This window comes from Sciurus vulgaris, assembly GCF_902686455.1.
Source record: "Sciurus vulgaris genome assembly, chromosome: X".
NCBI lineage: Eukaryota > Metazoa > Chordata > Mammalia > Rodentia > Sciuridae > Sciurus > Sciurus vulgaris.
In genome coordinates this window covers 101,134,980-101,147,642 of record NC_136471.1, presented here as the reverse complement: position 1 = coordinate 101,147,642, position 12,663 = coordinate 101,134,980, and the positions used below count along the sequence as shown (strand labels likewise).

General features: G+C 39.0%; 1 long non-coding RNA gene across 1 annotated transcript; it reads left to right on the top strand.

Moving 5' to 3' along the window:
• Positions 1-4,459: 4,459 nt before the first annotated feature.
• LOC306651539 lies at positions 4,460-7,657 on the top strand. The gene is made up of 3 exons (XR_013761157.1): positions 4,460-4,633; positions 6,208-6,364; positions 7,295-7,657. It is a non-coding gene; the product is annotated as an uncharacterized lncRNA (long non-coding RNA).
• The last annotated feature ends 5,006 nt before the right edge of the window (positions 7,658-12,663 follow it).

The following is a 12,663-nucleotide window of genomic DNA, read 5'->3' as shown; positions in this document are numbered from 1 at the left end:
TTCCACAAGGCATGAAGCTGTGACTGTAGGTAGCAGGTCCCTGGCTACTAGACTGAGTTTCCTGGTTGGCATTCTTATCTATAGGAAGACTGGTTATCATTTGGCTATGATGAAGAGACTGGGATACCATATGGTTTTTGAAGTTAGGAAGAACTACTAGCAGTAGAACTAAAGAAAAATGTCAGAGCATGGTTTCTGCATGGTTTTCTTTCAGCTGACTCACCTGAAAATAAGGACACTTTCAATTTTTCTGTTGGAGAACAAGATCAGTCCAAAAATCTAGGGAGTGGCTGGAACTTCAGTGGATATCAAGAGTTTCTACAGATGACTAAAGGAGATGAAAGGAGCATCTGTTATTTTGTCCAACATTTTTCCTTATGTTTTCCCTGAAAATGTGCTTGTGAGAAATATATTATTGTCTTGCCTAATTTCCCTGTTAGTTTAAATTATTATCATTCCTCTATGACACTCAAAAATATCAGTCTTAATACCACATCACTGTGTTTTTATTTTTTCCTTGTCACAAAGTAGATTGAACTACAGATTACTCCTATTTGACCCAAGGGAAACCAGTCCACATAGCTTGGGTGGGGCTGATCCTAACTATAAGTGTGTATGCTGGAAGCCTTGTGAACAGACCAACCCATCACCTTGGCAACAGAGGTTGCTTCAGTCTTAAGCCAGGGCAACTGTCAGGACAATCATATTCCTCTCTGAGGAGAGTTTAAAAGAAAATTACTTCATCTAATGGCTGAGCTGGCAGGATCTGAAAAGAGAGCTGCTGGTTATTTTGATGCTATCAGATGAAAATATGAGGATGAATTCTGGCAGGTGCATGAAGAAGTAGAAGGGTAGGAGTGAAGGAGGTAGAGAAAAGAAAAGAGCGAAAGCTAAAAGTGTTGTCTAAACTCCTTGATGCAGCCTTGCTAATGCTAATTCTATTCCTTGGATTTGTCAAGTACTAGGTCAATAAGTATCCTCCCAACTTTTCTCTTTTTTTTATTGTAAACAAATGGGGTACAACTTGTTTCTGTGTTTGTACATGAAGTAGAGGCATACCATTTGTGTAGTCATACACTTATATAGGGTAATGGTGTTTGATTCATTCTGTTATTTTCCCTTCCCCCCACCCCTCCCACCCCTCTTTTCCCTCTATACCGTCCCTCCTTCCTCCATTCTTGCCTCCCTCCCACCCCCCATTATGTGTCATCAGCCGCTGGTCAGAGAGATCATTCGTCCTTTGGTTTTTGGGGATTGGCTTATCTCACTTAGCATGATTTTCTCCAGTGTCATCCATTTACCTGCAAATGCCATAATTTTATTCTTCTTTGTGGCTGAGTAATATTCCATTGTGTATATATACCAGTTTCTTTATCCATTTATCAATTGAGGGGCATCTAGTTTGGTTCCACAATCTGACTATTGTGAATTGAGCAGCTATGAACATTGATGTGGCTGCATCACTGTAGTATGCTGATTTTAAGTCCTTTGGGTATAGGCCAAGGAGTGGGATAGCTGGGTCAAATGGTGGTTCCATTCCAAATTTTCTAAGGAATCTCCACACTGCTTTCCAGAGTGGCTGCATTAATTTGGAGCCCCACCAGCAATGTATGTGTAACCAACTTTTCTCTTAATCTTGTTTGAGTTAGGTTTCTGTCACTCCTACCTGGCAGAGTCTTCACTAATCTGAAAGTCATTGAGATAGAGAAGAGGCCTGTCATTGTGGTTTAACTGGTACAGAGTTTAGCTCCTTAAAGTTCCTCTGAAGGCAGGAAGGAAATAGTGAAATCACAAGGGACGTTAATTCAGTTTACATTCTGGTTTTTAGGTGAAAGAATGGACATTTTTTTAAGCTGTCTGTTTTATCTCAACTCCCTAAGGTTTCCCTCCCAGTAATGGGAACAACGCCCTTAAAGCTGTTCCAGGAAACAGCCCCAAACAGAGAGTAAAAGAGTAAATTGAGCCTGATAGCCAGGTAGTGCTCAAACAGTAGGATTACCAGAAACTATTGACCAGAAAGGTTTCTGCCTTTATAAACCTACAAGATTTTCTGCTAGGGACTCGACTCCTCGAGTTGGGTCCCAGCGCGCTGGAATAAACACCTCTTGTGGTTTGCATCAAGTGACGCCTCCTGCGGTTGATTGGGGTTGCCGTCCATCCATGGGACAGAGTTGGGGTTTCCTTTTTGGGGGCCTTACATAGGTAAAGTTTTGTTTAAGGCTTTTAAGACTTGCTATGTTTTTATAACATCAGTAGTGGGTATTGGATAAACTATATAGCCTGGATTCAAATCTGACCTTCATCTCTTACTGTGTGAATCTTAACCTCTGAGTATCAGCTTCCTTTGTGAAATAGGGATAAAAATAGTGCCTATCTCATGCACTTGCTGCAAAAGTTAAATGCGTTAATTAATACTTCTCTTAGAAGTGATTAATAAATGCATAATAAATAACATTAATTGCTCTTTTTATTTCACACATTTGTTACTCTGATTTGTAAGGGAAAAGGATGGTGTGTAGGCTCAAGAATGCATAAAGGATAAAGCTTAGTTAATGATGAAGAATGTAGATGTACTCATCCTCAAGGTTTCTAGGAAAGGGGAAGTGGGTAATCCATGACTGAACCAGAACCCAGAAGATACCTGGTTGTTCATTTTGGCAGAATGTGGTTGGTAATTGGGTATCTAAAATGTACAGATAAAGACATTAAGGACTAGAGACTGATATGTTCAAGGTCAAACAGAAGTTATAGGCAGAGCTGATTCTTGAGCTCAGTTCTTGTGATCTTAATTGGGCATCCTTTCCAGGTCACCGTAATGTAAGTGACATGAGGGCAGGGACTATATATCTATTACTTTGAGAGTTTGAAGAAGTTGGTATTGGATGAATGAATGAATCTGACCCCAAATAACTCTTATGATAATGACTGCTTTTTAACAAATTACCCCAAACTTAATAGATTAAAACAATAATCATTTTATTATGCTTATAGATTTGGCATGAGAAATTCATGAAGGACTCAAGTAGGTGATTTTCCCATGAGATTCCTTATGTAGTTAAAGTCAAATGTCACTTGGGGCTGTTGTCATCTGAAGTCTTGATCTGGTTGCATATCCAAGATGACACAGTTATATGGCTGGTAGCTGGGTGGTAGTTGATAACTAGGAGCTCAACTGAGGAATCTATATCTATCTATATGAGGTATCTATATCCAACCTCTTATGTGATGACTTAAGGCTCCAAAAGGGAATGTTGCAAGGAACAGGCAGAAGATACTTTTCTTTTTCTGACCTAGCCTCAGAAGTCATGCAACATGACTTCTACCACATCCTATTGGGTACAGTGAGTTAAAAGCCTGCCTATGTTCAGGGGAGAGGACATAGATCCTACTTCTTGATAGGCAGAATGTCAAAGAATTTTTGGCCACGATGACCTTCCCTATACTTGTTCTATCCATGGAAATTTATACTGCAAGGATGAGACTTGATACTGGTCCTTTCCCAAGTTACCATCAAGGTGTTAATCATTGAGGTACCACCTGCTTTGTTTAAAGACCTGGATATGCATCCTCCCAGATTGGGTCCCTTTGATTTAGGATATCTTCCTGCTAAACTCTCTTTAATGGAGGATGCACTGTTGAGACATAGGAGTGATCTGTGTTTCTAAGAGAAATGAGAATCTTTGGAAACTTGCTGCTTTTTTTGCAGAAATCCTTCCTAGGGGACATTGGTGTCACTGGCCAATGGTCTCTGAAGATCATGCTGATTCTGAATCTGGTGATTTGTGCAGCGACCACCTAGTACTAAAACATAATCCTGAGAATTTTCCTGTAGTAAAAATTTAAAATCAAAACACAAGGAATACATTCTGCAAATAGATGCAATAAATCTCAGCACTGCTATATTTAATATTCTCAATTTTAAAGGCATTTGGTTCACTGCCAAAATAATCTGAAATACTAGAATCCCATTAGTTATTAAGAACCAATTAGGTGGAAAGTTGTCAATTTGTAAACTAATTTTAGACTTATAAGAGGAAAATAAATGAAATTATTTTAAGGGACCATAAACTTCTTTCACACTTCTAAATATAATTATGGAACAACCAGCATGCATAATGTTACCCAAAATGCAACTTTAAGATAAGACTAAACAAGAACTTCAAGCCCTAAGGAAAATATTTATGAACAGTATACAAGAGGAATAATGGTAATTTATAAGGTAGGTTGGGAAATGAGATTCAAAGGAATATTATGTTCAAACTATATGGTATGGTTAGTGTGTCCCTGAAGCTTAGAAGCAAAAAATAAAATAAAATGTAAAATTATAAAACTAGAAAGCTAGACCTTAGGAGTTGAAAGATGTGGTAATTATCCTGGTTGTGATTAACGGTATAGGTAATTCATTTTCAGTAACAAACTACTGTATTTTCCTTCCTGAAACCTCACAGAAAAGCAATTTTCAGTAAGATGAAAAACACCAAATTGAAAAAATGGTTGATTTGGCTTTCTTCATCACTTCATGCACCAAATCAAAAAGACTGTAGAACTGATTGCCCCGATTTGGGGGAAAAAAAAAAAATGTACTAGCAGAGAAGAGTCTTTCCAAAGCTAATTCAGAAGCAAACTAAAATTGGTGAGTATTTTTCTTAATTCTTTTTCATTTGAGAACAGAGAACCTATATTACTCAGATTTTTTTATAAAAGGAAAGAACTCAGGTGTTACAACTGAACCGTTGTGTTAATACAGGGAGATATTATCAGGAGGCGTGTTATGTGGGTCCTTTTGTCTCTGAAAGTGAGAGATGCAGTATGCTCCATGGTGGTGAAGGAAGCCAAAGCATTTCTTCTCAAACTATGAAGGACTGTTGTGCTGAATAAAATCAAAAGACAGTAGAGCTCTCTGCCTCCTCTCTCTGTTTGCCTAGCAGGACAGAGATTTATTAAGAAAAAAAAAGTTCTTTCCACACACCCTCACTCCCTACTGCCACCTTTCCTTTCTAAAGACAGGATATAAATTCTCTTGTACAATCTTTATCAGCCTGGAGATGACTCCAGAGGAATCCACGAGCCAACTTTTCCTTCCCAGTGTTTTCCCACCTTTGGAAGCCCAGGGCTGTTTTTCCTTTGTCCTGACACTTCTCTAAAATTCATTGTTCTTTGTTGAAGATGATATATACCCCGGAGTCTAAGCCTCTGATTTGAGTTACTTTTGAACTGAGCTTTCTCCCACGTGATAGGCACTGCATGTGTTAGTGAACTTGCTTGCTTTCCTCTATTTAATCCATCTTTTGTTACACGCACCTATCTCCACTACAAATTATGAGAGTTGAGGAAAAAATATATCTTCTTCCTTTCAATGGGAAGGCTTATAGCTTTTATAACTCTGGCTGGTTGCCTCATATTAGAAAAAGTTACTCTGGAAGTCACTGCAAGATTCAATACTCTCATTAAGGATGTCAGAAGGTAGGGGCTTCCCATAATGTTGGACTCAGAGGAATAAAAAATAACTATTGAATGTTGGAAAATCTTCTCCTTTTTTGAAGACATAATAAACTCAAGAGATTATGAGTGCTGCCTTACATGACTTTAAATTGGTTCATTTGCAAATAGAGCCATGTGTTAATGGAGGCCAACCTGAAGAGTTGTTCAGGTTGTTGAGTTGACACCTGTAGCTTCCCCTTGCCTGTTTCCGCTATCTCTTTATCAGTAGAGGGACTGTTTGGTAGTTCTGAGTTCCTCAGGACCTCAGAGAAACCAAAAGTAAGCTCAAGAGGACTTCCCCCCGGTCCCAGGTCCTTTAAGGGACAGAATACAGCACTTCCCATGGCATCTTGAACATTGATTTGGTCCATAGTTTTCCCTATTCTTGGTAATTATCCAAAAGATCTAAAATCAGCATACTACAGTGATGCAGCCACATCAATGTTTATAGCAGCTCAATTAACAATAGCTAAGCTATGGAACCAACCTAGATGCCCTTCAACAGATGAATGGATAAAGAAAATGTGGTACATATACACAATGGAATATTACTCAGTCTTAAAGAAGAATGAAAGTATGGCATTTGCCAGAAAATGGATGGAACTGGAGACTATCATGCTAAGTGACATAAGCCTCTAATTTACAAATCTGTTTACATAGGAAGCTCCTCAAATAACCAATATTCATTTAACAAGAATCCTTGGTTTTTTTTTTTTTTTTTAACAGATATGGCTACTGGTTCACCTTATTCTACCTCCTGTCTCACACTTCATTTCTATATTTAAAAAATCTTGAAACTTAATTTTTGTGAGTTCAAAGCTTTATTTTGAAGATTCTGTGGGATTACAGCTAGAAAACAGGGTGTGTCCTAAGGCAGAGATGGGTAGGTAGTACTACAGTCCTACTGTCTTTCCTCTCCTGTTGCTAATCTTTACTTTTTTTTTTTTTCAACTTTGATTGAAGCTGACAGGTAAGTATTTGGGGAGCACAGGCACTTTGCTGATTTCTAACCTAGGCTTTTCTGGATTCCAGATGTATAGATCCAACTGAAAGTCACCTCAATCTCAACATCTTCAATGAAAAAATCATAATTTATCCCTTCTCTACCATCTACTCTTACTGCTTTTCATACTAAACTTTCAGAGAGCAACCAAAGTTGTTTAAAAAAAGTAAAAATGTAAATAAGACCAGATCCTTTGTCTGCTTAAAATCCTTAAGATGGCTTTCAATGTCTCTTAGAAGAAAAATTCAAATCTTTAACAAAGTGTTACATGACCTGGCTCCTGCTGAGCTCTCCAGGCTCATCTTGTGTCTTCCTTCATCTGAATTTTCCAGCAGTGCACAATGGAGAAAGAGTTTGGGGTACGTGCTGTTTATTAATGTTAAGGGAAAAAGTCAAAATGGATTAGCATCGGTTCAGTGGCACTTAAAATGATGTCAAGAGACAATTGTTAATCAGATCTCAGACATATCTGTACCTGAACCTTTGAACTAATGCAGACATGCCCCTATGCAGGTTAACCTTTGAAACACTGTTAACTTCTGCTGACCTTCTGTACAATGGGCCTCTTCCCCCAAACCGAGAGACTGAGACCAAATCCAAACTTTTTCTTGTAAAACAGCTTAACTTCTGCCAGCACCAATCATAATTCCTAGCTAATTAATGATGTAGTGACCAAGCCCCTTGTGGTTTAAAGTTATAATATAGCTCCCATTTTTTAAAACCTCAGAGGACATTTTCAAGATTGAATGTTTTCCTGACTGCAATCCTAATTAGCCCCAAATCAATACAATTTTCTTTGTTCTTTACCAGGATGACTTTATTCTAGATTAATGCTAATAAACACCAATATTTGTGAAAGGAAAGGAGTAAGAAAGAAGGAAGTGAAGGCAAAGGAAGCAGAGGAAGAAGACGAACTTCAATGCAAGTTCAACAAAGCCTCATCTGATTCAGTAGGAGTTGCAGACCAAGATTTGCTCATCGGAATTGTCATATTTCAGGTATTTGTGTCCTGCCTACCATGACCTCACACATGACTGCAGGTAGGAACTTGGGCAAAATGAGTCTCTGCAGCCTTGGCAGATGCTGGAGGAACTGACAGCTGTGATTGGTCTTTCCTTGGATGTAGGTCTGGGTGGCCCCCTCCATGTCTCTGTGTATTCTAGCCACATTTAATCTCTCCACTTCCTCATTATATACCAAGTTACTTCTTTTCCTCATAACATGCCTCATAGCTTGTAATTTGTACTTTTGGGGGGACTAGGTTATTTGACTAATTATTCTGTATGATCCCTTGTGTGTATAGTCTTTTCTTCTACTATACCACAAACCTGATGAGAGCAGAGTTGTGTGTAATTTATCTTCAGAGACCAGTGGTGTGCCTAGCATATAATAAATGATCCATAAGTATTTATTGAATAAATAAATGGAGGAAAGATTGAAAAGGCAACCTGGGGGCTCTTGAGTTCTACTAAAGTAATACCAGAAGATGGGAGAAGAATATCGGTAGAAAGATAGAACAACCTTCAACTATATATTCAACTAGTATATAGAGCTGGCTTCTTAACAATGAAGCATATGATGCTTTCACAATTTACATTTAAAATGCAAATCATTTTACTCTTATAAGATCTCTACTTCCCTAATGTTGTTGAACCAAGTATATATTTGAGATGTGGTAAGCCACTTGTGGGCAAAGAGTGGAGGTCAGTATTCTTCATTTTTAGCACTATAGCTCATAGGCATTTCTATCCAAAATTATACCATTATGACTAACAGAAAGCTCAACAAACTGTAATCTTTCTTTCAGGAGCTTCTCTAGATCAAGAGATCTCATGCCCATACTCTGACTATCCCTGAAATCAACCAGATTTAGGTCCTCAAGTGGCTGTTCCAGCCTCACAGGAACAGAAAGATCTTAAACCACTTATCCAGACCCTAAACCCACAAGGATCCGCCTAGTAGTTCATTCAGACCTGTCCCACAGGCAGGCAGGGTGGAAACAAGTATAATTACATCAGTCCTGAATATGCTAGACCTGATAGTGTTTCCATGTGGGAATTCTTTCTGAGCATTTCTCAAGAAACTGACATATTTTTCTATATCTGGAATCAATAGAAAAGTCACTTGAGAAATCAGGAAAATGAGAAACTATGTTATAATATTCTATTTCCCCTGAAAGAATTAAACAATAACAATCAACAAAGAGATGTTACACTTGGGGGCAGGTCCCAGGACTCTCATAAAGAGACGTGCCCATCCCCACCAGAAGAAAGAGATATTACAGATGGGAAGGTATACACTGACCTCAAATAGAAGACAAGAACAAGAAACCCTGGCATGCTGGGTGGGAGGTTGAACTTGACATTTTCAGGTTAGGCACACATAGAAGAGAAGTGGTCACAATTCAGTCTTGCTTGTAACTGTTGCCATCTAATAAGTATGTGTTTGTGGGCCTGTTTGCTGCCAATGGTGAGTCATGCTTGCAAATAAAATCAATATTAGTCAGTTTATATACATAGCATACTTTAAACAAATCCTATGAGTGCTGTTCCAAGAAAAACAAGTTTTGGGAGCAAAATAAGATCCTTAAATTTATGATTTTTTGCTATGTGATTGTATGTATAACTGTTAAGTTTGCTAGGATAAACAAATGTTATATTATTAAAATGCTACTTAATAATGTTTGCTAACATTTTCCAGTTAGCGTATCAGCTATTAGCTATGGTCCTTTGTAAATATCATAAAATATAACACTCCTTATTTTTTCTAGAAATAAGCAATAATGAGTAAAGAACATGAGGGATGAAGGAAGTGTTTTAAGAATAGGTTGTGAATTTGAGAAATCCTGAGAATGCCTGAGAATTCTGATTTCTCATTTCTAAATCCCAAAGATTAATAACTTTTAGGAATTTGGAAGCACTAGTCCCACATGAATCTCAAGTTCCCTCAGGCTCACTGGGCGGTTGCCTTTCTTGTTTCCTCATGTGAGCCTCAAGTGGGTGGAGGAATTTCAAGCTTAATTCCTGACTTGAAAACTGCTGTCATGTTTTAGCTCTGGACACCAGCCTGGGCTCCAGCTTCATTGACTGAGGTCTTTGTCCCCTAACCATGTCCTCCTAGATCCACCCCCTCCAACTTTGGCAGCAGACATTGCTCTTCATATCCTGTTAGAAGATTGAGTTGTTGCTGTATCCCAAATGGACTGGCTGAAGAATTGTGTGCTGATTATTCCCCATTTGTGCCTGTTCCCAGGCCCCAGATTCATTCTTGCTTTATTTCTTTGCTCTGTTCTATGTTACAGAGGCTGACTGGCAAACTGTCTCACCTGGGCTCCCTTTGTGTTAGATTTGGGCCCATAGGCCAAATCCAACCTACTGTTTTCATAGATAAAGTTTTATTGAAACACAGTCATGCTCATTTGTTTGCATATTGTCTGTGGCTAGTTTCACATTATATTAGCAGAAGTGAGTAGTTATAACATAAACTGTATAACCCAGAATGTCTAAAATATTGACTTGGATTAGGCCAATGGGAGGATTCAATATCAGATCAGAGAGCTGCAGCTCCCTGCTTTGATTCTTGGCTCTGAAAGTGGTAGAATCTATCCTGGCCTACAGCTCACACCAGGAGGCCCTTCCTTCAAGTCTCTAGCTCTCTTGAGCCTGAGGCTTAGGAATTGTAATAGATTCCTGCTGTCTCATCTTTGGGTGTTGCAATGATCCTTGTCCCCCACCCCTGCTTAATTCTGCTTATAATCTGTAGATAGACCTTAATTGAAGTCTCTTCATTTGAGCTATCTGGGGTAAATTTTCCTGCAAGAATCTGGCTAATGCAAATGCACTATATGTCTCACCTTGATCACACACTTGAGAAAACCTCCTTGGTAAAGGATACCAGTCTAGGTTAAGCCAGAGTCTGCTTTGCCATGGGAAAGACGATTTGCTTGTGGGCTAGCTCAGTAATTCCCACTGCTGAGTTAGTGTTTCCAACCCAGGCTTTGTCCTTAAGCAAAGTGTATCCCTTTCTACTGTTGAACCTTACTCAAAGCCCCAGCTTGCTCTGTGTGCTGACTCTTATATAATAGATATAAGAAGCCAGTAAGTATCTTTATACCTTTTACTAGTAAAACATGAGTTTAGTGATCTCCATCATTTAAATTGGTTTTAACATCTCTGTTTGAAAGCACCCAGAAACCACTCTGGGAACTCGCACAAGAGACTTTATTAGGCAGACAGGCAGAGTGTCTCCCTGCAGGTTGAGAGAGAGAGAGAGAGAGAGAGAGAGAGAGAGAGAGAGAGCACACGCAAGAGTGAGGAGGAGTAGAGAGAGTGAAAACGAGGAGGAGAGAGAGAGAATGGCGGGGGAGCTACTCTTAAGTAGTGGAATTTCACAGGCTAATAACAACGGACCAATGGCTGGTGAGGAGGTTCAGGGGCTAACAATCTGGGCCAACTACTGGCTAGGAAGTTCCGGGCTAACAATCTGGGCTGTAAAGTGGTGTGGGAGAGGGAGAATAATGGCGGCAGCAAAATAGCAGATCTGATGCCAATACTGTTGCTATCTAGATCAATTGCCTCTCAGAGGGAGCTGAAATGGTTTCTTCTTTCAACTCTCACAGTATCAGAAGCACAGAAGAGTCTAGATATGCAAGGTTTTGGTTGGAATGGGGATACCATGACACCAACTCTAAATCTGGCATTTATACTTTTCATTTGATGAGGTCATTTACAAATCTCTTCAGTACCCAAATAATCTGTGATTGTTGGCATTTCTTTCTCTGATAATTATAGAAAATAAATTTTTGCAATGTTGACTATAACCCAGATTGACCCCAAACTTTTCCAAGAATAAAAATGTAATCATCACATTTTAAATTATATGTGTCATCTGAAGTTTTAACTACAGAATATAAACTCAATCTGTGTTATGGTTTGGATGTGAGGTATCCCCTTACAGCTCATGTGTAAGACAATGGAAGGTTTGGAGGAGAAATGATCGAGTTGTGAGAGCCTTAACCCAATCAGTGAATTAATCCCCTGATGGGATTAACTGAGTGGTAACTGAAGGCTGGTAGGGTGTAGCTGGAGGAGATAAGGAGGTGGGTCATTGGGGGCGTGGATTTGAGGTATGTATTTTGTATCTGGAGAGTAGAGTCTCCCTCTGCTTTCTGATCATTATTTGATCCTCTTCATTCCCCTATACTCTTCCACCACAGTGTTTAGCCTCATTTTGAGCCCTGAGGAATTGACCCTGCTGTCTATGGATGGAGACCTTGGAAACTGTGAAGCTTCAAATAAACTTTTCCTCCTCTAAAAATGGTTCTGGTTGGGTACTTAGTCACTGTGGGGGAGGGGGTGGAACTGACTAAAATAATCAACTGTTGTGGAAGGAACAACATTTGAAAAAATGAGAAATCCCAAACTATCAGAGTCATATATAGGGCTCTTGATTTCAATAATCTTGTTTGTTTTATTCTGCCTCTTTGTAGGACTATTTAAGATTATCTATACAATAATTAAAAACCTACACTGCCATTTATAGGATGCTACATAAAAGTTTTAGGAACACAGGTGCTGTATCTACAATATTCATGGTTGTTAGTATGAGTGTAATACCATAAGCAAAGTGAATACTAAGCAAAAAAATAGTAACACTTAGCTTTTTAAAGTTCACAAAGCATTTTCTCATTCATTGTTTCTTCAATCTTCCTAATTCTGTAAGGTATATATTGTTAACTTCAACTTAACAAATGAGGAAATTGAGACTGTTTTCAACTTGTTAATGGGCTCAGTAATGGGGGTTGATTGGTAGACTTACAACAAGAAGCTTTGCAAGTTGATATAGCTATAAATAATGGTCCTAGAAAGAATGTCTGGGCATGGTGATCCCAGGAACAGACAGGTAGAGCAAGTTGGGCCTGCTTCAGGTGATATGCAACATCAAAGGAGAGGGTACTTCAGCAGATCAATTATAGCAATGAAAAGCGTTAGAATCCAAGTACTCTGGAGTGTTTACCTCAGAGTTCCAGGCAGAAGATCAGTGCCGTGGACTGGGTCAACACAGGAAGTAGGGAAATAGTCACTATTGCTGTTAATTCTATGTTCTACTTGTGGGAATATGTATCCAGACTCTGTCCCATCAATTGGTCCCATGGGTACTTTCGGTGGCAGGAACGGGAA